General features: G+C 36.1%; 1 protein-coding gene across 2 annotated transcripts in view; it reads left to right on the top strand.

The window, feature by feature from the left end:
- The window catches only part of LOC150087122 (pre-B-cell leukemia transcription factor 1-like), a 591,592-nt gene that overhangs the window by 162,382 nt on the left and 415,549 nt on the right, over positions 1–13,661 (top strand). The gene's annotated exons all lie outside the window — the stretch shown is intronic.

Genomic DNA, 13,661 nt, shown 5'->3' with positions numbered 1-13,661 from the left:
TGCGTTCGTTACGGCTGTATGCGGACAAACACCTCTTTGCTACGCACTTCCTTGTTCCATTTCTTGGTTCTGCTTCATCCCTCTTCTCTTTCCCCCTTCTCTTTCTCCTTTGACTGCAAAAACTGGTTACTGTCCTCCACTCTAACTTATTGTACGGCGTCTTGTAAGACATGGTGGTGTGTGTTTCTTTCCTGAGAATAATTAGCCGAACCACATTCACTTCAGTCATGTTGAGTCTAAGCGCTGTGCTAGTGTTTGCTACGCTCCCTTACGCTGTGAAGCTAAACGTCCTGTGAAGAAACAATGATACAACTTTGGTGTAACCCTATCTTCCCATTCTGCAAAAACTTAACACATGGATAAGGTACTTCTTCGCTCATCTGCGATTTAAGGCTTTTTTGTTATAAATTTTGAATTCAAAAACCGCTCAACATTAAAAACCTGTTTCAGTTTTTTTTTTTACTAACAACGGACGCATACTGCGATAGCAGTTTTTGATTTACTACGACTTTATTTAATGGGTCGGAAAACTGATTGATTGGTATATATGTATTTATTTGCTATTCGAACTATTTTGTATTTATTAACAAATACAAAAGAGTTCTCGTGTCAAAACAGTGCTATAGGTTTCTCATGTTGGTTTTAAAGTTGACTAAAGGCATATACAATATTTTATAGTTGCCTGTTAGCAAAATCATCAAAAGACGTTCTTGCGAAACATAGTTTTCTTCTTGCTGAAATCCATTACCAGATACTCTCTCTCTCTCTCTCTCTCTCTCTCTCTCTCTCTCTCTCTCTCTTTCTCTCTCTCTCTCTCTCTCTCTCTCTCTCTCTCTCTCTCTCTCTCTCTCTCTCTCTCTCTCTCTCAGCAGAAAAGGAAAGGTGAGCTGTTTTCAATCAAAATTTGAAATGAAATACCGTTATTTTGCCCATCTTTTCCAGATTCAATAATGTAACGTTGTTATTATCCTGGTTGAAAAACCCAGAAAAATGTTGTGATTACATGCCAGAAATCAATATATAGACCTACATATATATGTATCATTTTGTATAGAGGGAATAGTGGATCGTTGTTGAACAAAAGAGAAAGAGAGTCAACTTGGCCTTATGTTTTTAAGAAACACATTGAAAAATATGGAGAAAAATCGGCTAACTAAAATTATAGCTCATTCTTAGAATTGCCAACCGGTCTGAACGCCACAGCAATCTAAAAATCCGGGACTAATCTGGCTAGACCACGAATTTTGGGTCTCCTTGCTTATGAGCGGAAAAGCAGAAGAAATGCATGGAAAGTTGAAGCAGTTGATCCGTGACTACTGTAAATGCCACAACAATTTATCACAGGCAGAATCTGTAGATTAGTCTTTAAAACCCTTTAAAAAAATAAACAGATCTGTCATCATTATTAAATCAGAAAAAAACTTTCATAATACATGTCATGAAGAAGTAAGATTACGAATCAAAAGTCCCATATTTTCACCTGGACTATAGGAATGCAACATTCTCAATAAGAACTCAGTCATCTTATTACAGAAGGAGATAAAAACAAAAAGGAAAGAAAAAACTGAAGGCACATTTTTGAACGAATAAAAATTTATTGGCATCACTATCAACATTTTAGGGGTTATTTATCCGAAAAATGATAACTGTTTCGGGGTAGTGGGGGATGAAGAATTCAAATCATCAATTGTCTAAAAGCAGTGCCCATCCATTCGAATTACGTCTTGTTTAAACTAAACAAGAATTACGTCTTGTTTAAACTAAACGACGTAATTCGAATGGATGGGCACTGCTTTTAGACAATTGATGATTTGGATTCTTCATCCCCCACTACCCCGAAACAGTTATTATTTTTCGGATAAATGAATTGAATATGACTTCAATGATAACTGAATATGACTTCAATGCAGAAACAAAACTGTCAGAATAACCTAGATTCTCACATTTTTATCAGAACTTCGACTCCTCTGACCGTTCCAAATTAGCCTGACCACACTAATTTGGCCCTAAGGCTGCTTCGCATTCATGGACATAATCTGTTTCGATCTACAGGCCCTTCCTCTACCCTCCTCTTGCTTTTAGAAAACTCTCGTTTTTAAATTTTGAAAACTAGTCTGAACAATATGAACAATATGACTTTTGGAGCTGCTTTGCGTTTGTGAGTTTGTAATTTTCAAAACGTTTTCTAGTAAGAACTACAGATTTCACGTAATTTAAGTCAAATGGATACCTTAGCTCATAGTCTGGTAGATCGTGACTCCGCAGTAGATCTTGAAGGATACTGTGGGATGATCGTAACATATCCTAATGAGAAGCACAAAACACTCTCAGACGAAGACGGTACTGGTACTATTAAATAGATCTCTTCTTTCAGCTGATTCCTGAAAGAGAACTCCGTGGCAACAAACCTGAATAGATCATGATAGGAGGTTATGGTCTTCCAACTTGTCATTGTGGAGAAGCGCATATTAGCCGTGCGAATGGTTAAATAACATCCAGTACCCTGCAGTAGATAAGACAATGGCTGCCTCCCTTGCAGGTAGCACGTTGGAATCACTTATTTTTCCATGTGCTCTACAAAAGGTCTGTATTTGAGTTCTGTGTAGATGGGTAACATTTGTATGGGTTTTTTCCCACCATGGTCGAGTTAGTCAGTATTAGACGAAATTTGCATATTTTCATCCCGAAAACTCTGGGTTTCTCACTTGCAAAACAGGCTTGTCGATCATAGGATACACGCAATTTACCGACACAGTATATTGTCGCTTCATGGCAGTAGTTACCTTTGTTAGATAATTTAATATAAAATAGCTTCTTTCTCACCGTTGGGAACTCAATCACAACGTGGCTTTCCAACTTACTGCTATTTTAGCCGTAAGCTAGAATGATTGCACGTTAAATTTTCAGAGATAATTTAGCAAAAATGTAAGCAAGAATTCTAGGGAAAAGGATTAATCAATATTGGGTGAATTAGGGCAATAAAAAGATTAATCAATATCGATTAACTTTATTGATTCGAGTTGACAACAGAGTATATTGAATTGTACTACAGAACATCATTCTCTTCTATGAATAACATCACATTCTCGATACAACTGCTAGTCAATCTCCTTCAACCGTCTCAGCCAGTCGCTACCATAGGGTTTGAAGAGAAACAGGAGCCGTCTTCGCCACTCATAGACGTCTGGACAGCCAGTCTTTCCTCCTCCCAACTGTCTTATGATTTAATAAGATATTCTAAAATACGGGCACCAGTCTTCAGGCACTTGTGCATTCCGCCATTGTTGTTGTAGGGTTTTAGGTTTTTCCACATTGTGAAAAAGCCCGTAAAAATTCCTGTCGTCATTGACGGGATTCAAACTCAGGTCTTTTGTACCCGGTGTTGGGAGCACGGTGGTTATACCAGCTGTGTAACTCACGAGGTTTTTCGTCAATCATAAATACATTTTCTTGCAGGAAGCTACATAACTTCGTTCCTTGTACCACTAGCCGTCAACCACTGATGATTTTTCCTCGTGCTGGGCGCAAGGTTACATTCATTTTAACTCTATATAAATAGAAGATTACATCGGATGGACACTTCTGGTGTTCTTTCACAATTCACTTAAGTTGAGAAAGCAGTTTCGCTGTTTCACAGTGCTTTTTGTAACTCCCATTGCCAGGTACAGTAAATCCTGTTCCTTCCCATACTCTGCTTTCTTCTTCATTTCATCTTGCCGATTGTCTCTGTTCCTTACGTCTTTGACCTCTAAAGGATGTGACCAAGTCCGTTCCCGCACTGTCTTCTGTCTGTCATTCAAACTTCTCCGCTTCATGATGCGTTACGTAATTACTTTATTTTTTCTTCTTATCGGCAGGTGAACCTTGAGGCACCCAAATAACCCCCTTTCGTGTCGACTATTGTCGACGAGATCTCATCTTCCTCTCAGATCACTAGTTCAAGAAAAATTCGAATGACAACCAACTCCCAGCTGTCGGTAACATCCCTGTTGTAGTATGATGTTAATTACAGCTTTAGTCCGGACTCGGCACGCTTCATTGCTGGTTCCTGTTCGAATCGACCATTGGAAGTGTTCCCTCTGTTATGTTCCCGTGTTTCTCTTCCCCCTCACCATTCTTACAAGAAGGAACAGTTCACCTTCTAGTGTCCGTCCTGACCTGCTCATGCCGTTTTATATTCCGTGAAGTTGTAATTGTTCCACACACTTCCGTGTAAGAAGGCAACTTCCTGCTAACATACCTTTGGATGAGAGTGCTAAAAGGATTTCACTATTGGTGCTTCCTACTTCAGTGCCAATGTTCGTGTTTGTTGAAGAAGGCTGCCTTTCACCCAAGCCACTGGAACACTTTATGATCCTGGATACAGTATTAGTTATACTGGTTTAGCAAGAGAACGATGTTCCTTATGGCTATGCAAAAAAAGTATTGAATCTCAGTCTGACTGACCTTTTCATCGCTGTCTATGTAAATGTAAAAAACACGTCATGAATATACAAGATGGTGGCGAACTTTTAAAAATAAAGTAGTTTTTTTAATTGTTCGTCGTGTGTCACTTTTTTCTATCGTCAAAGCTGTTAAACAGAGGGAGACCAAAGTGAAAAATGCGTAAAAAATTACTCTAATATTGCTTTTATATAAATATAACAATAATATGCTTAAAATATTTAAAAAAAAATACTTTTTATAAGCACAGTACAAATTTAGTTTATTAACCAACAGCTAATGATTTTTGCCACCGTTTCATCGTCTCACCTAGATTGCTTTCACATATCTGAGTGAAGGCACTTTAAGTGATATCACTGTATAACGTCCGTATCTCTTGTTATTACCATTAACCGAAAGCATTTTTAAAGGTTTTAATATCAAAGTTTTGTAATAGAAGTAATTGAATCCCATTATGATTTTCTGACCGAAGTTCTTTTTATGAAAGATGACCTCCCACCACTAATAGTACTGATATGGTCACTATGAGTTTCATTTATGCTTATTCATCAAAATGGTATTGACTGTTAATGCTTTGGGAAAGGTACTGTTGATTACTCATTTATTTACCTTAGTTGAATGTAGGGAATCCTATCTTCAGACTAAATGTGGTTCCAAAGGGCCGGGCCGGTTACCTCTTCAGCTTCATTAGACTATATGCTACAGGAGTAGTCGGAATGAGGGAAGGAAGGCCTGATTCTGTTTCCTTCTACAGGAAGTAGAAGTAATGGGGGTGAAGCTGAAAGGTAGTCAGAGTGTCCCCTTTGGCAAAACGATCTTTGATTCCCATTTGGTCTGAAGATAGGATTCAGTAACAATCCTGAAACGTCACCTACTACTAATCTAGTGTAAATATTGAGCTCGTGTTATATATAAGTTTCAATAAAACCCATTTTGTTTGCCATTTCACGTGGTAAAAAGTGCCCTTTAATTATTTATATTTACTAATATATAAATATATAGTTTATCTAATATTTTTGCATTCTAATCAAATCTGAGAGCAGTTTCATTTGCTAGTTTATTGTTATTTTGCTACTTTCATCCTCTTCATAGTTGTTGCGGTGTAAACAGTAAGTGCTTTCATAGGTGTGCTAGAATCTTAACTTCCACGCGCATCGATTAGTCACGAGCCTAATTCGAGTTTGTTCCCTAAGGACTTTACAGGAATGTAAACGAGAAACTGGAGAGTTCCTAAGAGATGAGAAATCACCCTCGTGAGACTGAGGGACTGGCTCTGTTGTTACTCTTAAGACCATTATTGATTTTTTTAAATTAAAAAAAAAAACAAAAAAAAACCGGAAAAAAAAAGAAAAAGAAATCTGCCATTATGAAGATCAGCCATCTCGCTTAATTAGGTTTGCTGTAGCCGAATGGTCAAAGTGAGGGTATATTAGTACACGCATTTGGATTGACTGTGGTTCAAGCTGGCGTAACTGCTAAAACGGTGATGTTCTTGTATTATGTATATGCTATGAGCTCCTCTGGCCCTATATGGCCGTCTGTGAATATAAACAGAGAATTTATCTTTATTTATATTTCTGTCAAGCAAGAAAGGAAAATGTACTTGTAGAAAAGAGAAGAAAATAAAAGGGAATTTCATCATGTAATAGGGGAGAAGTTCAACAATTCCGCCATGCCAGGTCAGGAGATCGTAAGCGTATTTTCCTTCACCAAGTGTCTCGTAGAGACGGAAGAACAAAAACACACTTATCTCCGTATGCGATCTGCACATTCACCTTTTGTGAAAATACCGGCTTCGTTGAGAAGATACATGGAGGGTGGCCAGAGATGTGACGCACAGCCATAACAAATTTGCGAAACGGTGTCGGACCGGGACGGACTTCCAAGTGACAAAGTTATTCTTGTACGATGACGTTTTTCTCTGAAAGGCGGAGAACTGTTTTCTATATTTAATCTCTATTCCCCGCTTTTCTAACAAGGATCTTCTTCAGCCGTGAATGCGGAGAAAAACGCTCTGCACGTCATTTATGTGTTTAGCTGGAGATTTCAGCTTCACGGTTTCCCATCCCACTGTTGATTGCTTTCCTTTATTTTCTTTGCTTCTGTTTTTGGCTTCTATTCGCTTAGGGTGTCCGCTGCGGTTCATTTCCAAGACTTTTATCCCATAGTTGTTTTGCTACGATGATATGGAGTGTCTTGTAGGAAATTAAGTTTCTTTTAGCAAATTTTGTGTATGTCTCTACATTAATTTTTTTTTTTTTTTTGTGCAACGCTGAAGGAACGATGCACCGTAATAAAAAAAAAATCTTATTCAATACACAACGCATTCGAATTAATGTTTAACATTTTTATCTTTTATTCAAACGTCTTCACCACTGTAAAACGTATATTTGTATACGTAAAAATGAGTTAGTATTCTAATGATGTATGTATCTCGTATAACCCATCATTATATGACGGGGAAAATTAGTGTGTATGTATATCTGCCCCGCGACTGACATTTTTTATTTGACTTTTTCTTTATATTTATTATCGTGCAAATCCCCCCCCCCCAATCTTTTGTAGCTGTCCTGAGTGGGAGGGGATTCCAAACATTATTCATTTGATGCAAGGAAGACCTAGGTTTCTAGGTGCTTGATCATGATAACCTTTGAATTTTTCCCAAGCTATTGTTCACAGCTATATATGGAGGTAACTTATTCCAGTAACTTTTAATAACTCGCTGGCTAAAAGGACATTTCCTGCAATTTCATCTGTTCCTTTCTCTCGTAATTTGAGTTTATGGTCTCAATTTCTAGTATCATTGATAATCTTGAAAATTTCACCTTGATTAATTTTGTTATCTCCTTTCAGAGCCTTATACACCTCAATCAGATCCTTTTTTAAAATGCCCCTACTCACTAAGCTTTGTAGCCCATATATTCAAAGTCTTTCCTCATATGGGCGCCCTTTTGCCATTTCACCAAGTGCGTCGCCTGTCTTTGGGTATTTTCAAGAAGTTCGTTGTCTTTTTTTTTTTTTTTTTTTCTTATGTGCTTCAAATGAGAAATTTATTTCTGGGAAGAGGAATCGTATAAGTCCCACCGACACGAGCAACTCGTACAAGGTCTGAGGAAAGCCGAAAGCATTAGCATAATACTGATGCTAATGTCTCCACAGTTGGACAGAGACTGATGTGCGGTCTCACCATTGCCTTACAGTGTGGGATACCTTCATCATTTTCCATGGAATGGCTATAACCTATCATATCTACTGCACGAGCAAGTGATAAAGAACTATTGTAAGTTCTAATTTTTTTTTCCAAATTTCTACGTCTGGCACTGCTGGGCTCTGAGCTGCTCGGGCTTTCACACTGCAGCCAACACTGTCTTCGTTCTTTCCTCGAGATATTAGTCACTCATTTCCACTTAAGCTTTGAATAGTATTATCATACGAAATTATATTTAAAAGAGGAAAAATGCATAAAATAATCCATAGAAATATTCTGAAGAAAACCTGAATATGAAGAGTCAACCTTTAATGTACGAGTATATAAGCGTTTAATTCTATTTCTTTAAGTGCTTAAATGCCTTTTCTTAGTACTTTCGCAATTATTAAAGATTATGTTTGCACTAGACTCACAATAAAATCATTTCAATCTGCATTGGAACCATTGTACGCCTGTCTGTCATAAGCAATTGCTTCATATATTGCAAGGCATTCTCAGAACATGGTTTACCATTATGTCACAGAACGGCCCCATGACAGGTTAAGTCAAATGTTAGCTAAGTTCCTGTTGTTGCAAACAGTTGACACGGTGCCAAGCGTGATGGAAATAAACGGAAATATTTGTTTTTATGGTAATAATTACAGTTGTTTTAAATAAATTTTAGGAATAATTATTAACCTTTCTCTGTTTATTAGGAATTATTAAAGATTAATAAACGTCTCCTCTCCTCTCTTTCTCTCTGGAAGAAATATATTATTTTCTGCTAACATTAATAATTAACTTTGTGTTTTCTAAAGAAAAGTGTGATGGACTGGAATAAGATATGCAAAGGTTCTTAATTCTGTTTAATCTAACGAATGTCACGGGAAATTTTATTGAAATAATTAATACGCTTGTGTATTTAATCTGCGATCAGTGCCGATCGCCCTATAAAGAAGTTCCTACTAGTGTTTAAAAAAGTGTTCATATTTTAACCCACTAAGCATTTAACCTTTTTGACCATTATTACTCTTAAGACCAAATTAAAGTTTTTCCACTATTATGTTTTGTAGTTGATTTTAAGTTTCATTCCATATAAAAAATCCTATTAAGGTTTTGATTCATAGAGCAGTGCTGGAACAAGGGCAATGCAGACTGGGAATTGACCCAAGGACAAATTCCCCATCAGGAGCGTAACAATCCTTATAAAAATATAAACTAGAGACATTATATAATTTTCAAGGGACATATTTAATTTTTTTCCTGGTGGAAAAAAAATACATTGCTATCATAGGGTATAGCAAAACGATTATCAGAATTTGATACAATGCTACTCATAAATTCTACTATCATTCTCCCCTATCCCCTTTTGTTTATTTTATTTTTCCAATTATTGAAATACAAACGTCTATTTCTTAAAAGCTAGTCCGCTCAGTATATAAAGTTGTAACCATAACTGAATATATTTCTTCATTTTAAGATGCACATCATCATCATTAATCGTCATTCTAAGAGTTTATTTTAAAATTTTGTTCATAAGTGTATAATATTATTATAAATAATTAAATTGAGCAGCTTGAACGATGGCCTCTTGGGCCACAGATTATATATTACATATAATTCATATATTGGTTATGCATTCTGTGCAAAATATGTAATGGTATTTTAATAATGCTTTTCGGAAATTTAAATTTTCTATCTGACTGTAAATTCTATTCGTAGAAGTTACACGTACTTGAGGTTTAATTCGCACTTCATTTTGGTCTTTATCGCGTTCTCCGTTACTTGTTATTGAAGAGCAGAGCCTTTTTTTTTTTTTTTTACTTGTTTTCTACCTGTTTTTTTTTTTTTTTTTTTCATAAAAAGGAATGCACGCGCTGAAATTGTTTAGAAAGGTAGTCGAGGATTTTATTTTCTTCCAGAAAGTGAAACATAAAGCAGTAAAATTCTGGTTGAAGTACTCTGCATTTGAGGAAAGAACGTGCGGACGATTTCTGTTCCTTCTCAGCCATTATGCATCAAAAGAAATCAAAATCAGCTACAATCCCTTTCCTAGAATTGTTGATAACTATCCATCTGGCTTATAACGTTATCCAGTTCTTCGTACGACTTTTTATATTGGCGTGCCTCTATTATTGTTAAATTGCTGTAATACACGGTCCTGCACATCTGCAATCTGGACTCATCTGGCGAAGTTGTGTCTGATGGTATACTCAGTGTAGCGAATTGGTCCATGCTGATGAATAAGAAACATGCAAATTGCAGCTAACGGAGCGTGAAGATCAACACGGTTCATTCATTTTTGTTTCCTTTCTCCCTTTCAGTAATGCCGACGGTGTCACGAGAGGATTTTGAGGTTGTATTGTGACATTCTCTTATGACAGGTTTGTCATATAAAGATTTCTTGCTATTGGCAGAATGATTGCCACCGTCTACATCCCACAAGACATATATATATATATATATATATATATATATATTAATTAGTGCATTTAATATTAACACTAAATAAAATACATGGTATATAAACGAAATTTAGTCTAAGGTTTAAAAAATGAGTGAGTAGCTGTGGACCAGGTAATATTGCTTCTGAAAGGAGCAGTGAAGGATCCATGAGCCTGGATACGTTTCGTTGCTAGAATGCCTGTCCAAAAGTAAGATAGTAGCAGTTCTCAGCCTGTAAAATGTCACCGATCGGAACCCAAATATATGCTATATGAAAGAAAGAGAAAAGAGAAACAAATGGCAGTCAAAAATTTATCCAATAGTTCTTATTGCTTTTTGACACTCGGACATCACAGTTAATTACTAATTGTTCTAATTTATAATCTGCAATAATCATTTTAACATTTTGGAAAGGTTTTTTTTTTATTAGTGTAATAACCGGAACTCTCAGCTAGATTTTAAAGTAGTAAATTTATCAATCTGAACACCGTTCTGGTCAATTTCTAACACTGGATAATAGGAATTATTCTCCTAGTTATTGTACTAAGTCATGCTCACCTTCGAACAGCACATCATGTGAGATCAGCGCGGAGATGAGAGTGTGCTTTAGGTGTGTCTCGGGGGTCAAGGTTGCAAGGGGTACAAATGTTAAAGAATTTAATGGTACAAATTCATACAATATAGTTAATTTAGAAGTACGGGTAGAGGAACATTTCCGAGTAGCTCAGAAGGATGCACTTTTCGAGTACTGCTGCAGACGCACCTTCCCGTCTGTGCATCAGATTTTTTGTTACTTCTTCACTTCTCTTTTCTTATCTTATTCTTAACGATCTTAGAACGATTCTAAAACATTAGACAATAGCTAATAAATAACTTAGCATTCTGAAAGAGTAGTAAAACAGTGGTTAAGCGCGTGAGTACGTTTCAGTTGATTGACCATGGTTCGAGTTTACGCGCCTGTTTGTGCCTTGTGCTTAAACTGCAGGTTATTGGTACCTACTGCTTATATTGCTCTTACTTTAGCTGTGATTCAGTATCAGCTTGCCACAACAAACATTCGATGTAGTCTGGGCAAACGAACTTTGAGGATTATTTGGAGGTGTGGAGGTTATTTTTTAGTGTAAATATATCCAGATTTAGGGATAGAAATAGAAAATGTGCTGGGTTATGCCATATCTTAATTCCGGCAATAAAAAAATTAATAAAAAAAAGGAGATTAAAGAAGACGAAGGTGAATGGTCAAGCGCGGAAGTACAGTAGCACACGTGTTCCAAATTGACCGTGGAACGAGTTTTACCTGACTGCTAAATACGGTAACGATTGTATTTATTCTTGTCAAAAGCTGATTAGTTGTAAGCTCCTCTGATTTACGTGGTCGCGCTGGAGTATAAACAGAAATTAAAAGCGTATTCCCATTTAAAAAATGGAATATCCCTCATTTCCAAATGCTCCATCACATTATATCTCTACATGGCCGGTTTTGGAAAGGGGGATGAGAAAAAGAGCTTATTTGGAGCAACAGATAGCTTGTGTAACTTATTAACACAAGAATGATATAAGTATGCAACACAAAGCAATTTTTACTACAATAAAAAAAAAACAACTTACATTTTTGTTGTTTTAAACTTTATATGATATCTCTCAAAAGATGCTGCGAGTTATACGTAAAAAAAAAGGTAGACTTTATTAATTAAAGTCTTCTTGATTAATGTATTGTTTTCACTCTGTCCAGATTATAAGAATAATTTGCGAAAATCACTTCACTCCTCTCAAACACTAACTTCATAAATAATTCTGGCGAAACTCTACAGGCAATTTATGCGCTTTCCGTGTCAGATAGCGATACCACTATATAATCAGCACAGGTGCTGAGTGATCATGGCTTACCCTAGTTGTAATCACAGATCTAAGAGCGGTCTAAATTTTGCTGTAAAGGTGAATGAAAGGCATCTAATAATGAGCGCCGCTTTTTTCCCACCCTTTTTTAAAGCTCAACTTAAAAAAAAAAAATGAAAGTCCGAAGTTAATGAGCCGTATATGTCACGTGGCATGTATGACGTCAGCCTGAAGTGCAGCTAACACGAATATTCCTTTCAGGATAAAAATAAGGGCTATTAACATATGATAGCAAGTTATTAATAACAGCGGAGTGAGACGTTTGTTGCGCAGTTAGTTTTTGCCTTAGACATTGTCACATCTTTTTTTATACTTTTGCTAATAGTGGCGTCGCCTTTTAGGAGTTAAATTACTTTTTTCTTCTTCTTTTCACGTTTCTAATAATAGCAGATTGGGAATTCATTATTTCTCTGTGGTTAACGTTGACGATTTTGGTATATTTTTTTTTCTCTGTAACTCTACAGTGTAATTTAATTCTCCCATAGCTAGAGGTTGTAGTGCAGTGCAAACAATAAATTCGGTTGTCAACACGTGTGCACGCTCACTCGTTAATTGGAACTTGCGGGAGCTACTGTAAGCGAAAAGTTCTTTTATTAATAAGTGCGTGGTATATGCGTTATTGTGGCATGTAATGGGTAATGGTTGACTTAAAAAAAAATAAATAAAAAGGTGCTTGCACTCTATGAAGGAAGGCTTCTGTCATCGATTTTTTTTATTTATTTTTATTTTTTTTTTCTGTGAGGGTAGCACCCCAGTAAATCCATTTTGTTTCGGTTTGACTTCGTTGAGCTGAAGAAAGCTTATCACGAAAAAATTCGCGTCTTTAGCCCGTTTTATTACTTTACATTATTTTATTCTTTATGATGGGCTCTGTGTAGTATTTTTATTAATATATGTACATTATTTATTTCAATTTGATTTCGTTGATGCGTATATCATACAAGTAAATTGTGAGCATCATGCTGTTATTTCATTTTTTTTCATGTGTCTACCTTCAGATATGTTGTTCATCAGAATTGAAGTATCAATGGCTTTGTTTCAGTAGGAAGGCTTTGTTTTATATTTATTTCATTTTTATTTCTGGTGAGGAACAGGAATATACTCTTGAATCTGAATTGTGTGAAGATCGCATTAGTGTAGGTCAACCTGTTGTCACCGTAGCTAAACATATGGCTCAAATTATTCAAATATCATACTACAGTATTAAAGCTTGCATTCTCCATGTATCTGTGTATTGATTCAGTGAGAAACTTTTATACTTCTGATAAGATGATTTGATCAAGTTGGTGTATGCAGAAGCCCGCAACTGCAGATATATAGCTGGGAAAAGTTTTTCAGAAAATCTCCGGTGAAAACCTGCGAAATATGCTTTAAACACGAATGTGTTCAATTAAATGTTTATTTCCATGAATAAGTGGCTAGTATTACAAAAGTGTAAACCTTAGATGGGTTGGAAAAAATCAAAATAAATAAGAACTGGCTCAGAACAACTTTGAGCCACAGCCAAAGGTAAACATCAAAAGGATATTAAATATGAAAAATAAATAGTGCAATGACCCACATTGAGATTCGAAATTCCAGGGATCAGCCTGAGTTAATCTTTGGCTTTTTAGAGGATAAAATCAAAGAAATTATATTTATATTGTTATATTTAAGCAGGTATTTATACCTGTAGCTTTTATAATGGATA

This window comes from Mastigoproctus giganteus, chromosome 4 (genome assembly GCF_048544385.1).
Source record: "Mastigoproctus giganteus isolate SK-2022 chromosome 4, ASM4854438v1, whole genome shotgun sequence".
Lineage (NCBI taxonomy): Eukaryota > Metazoa > Arthropoda > Arachnida > Uropygi > Thelyphonidae > Mastigoproctus > Mastigoproctus giganteus.
The sequence above is the reverse complement of the archived record's forward strand: the minus strand, read 5'-3'. Positions and strand labels throughout refer to the sequence as shown.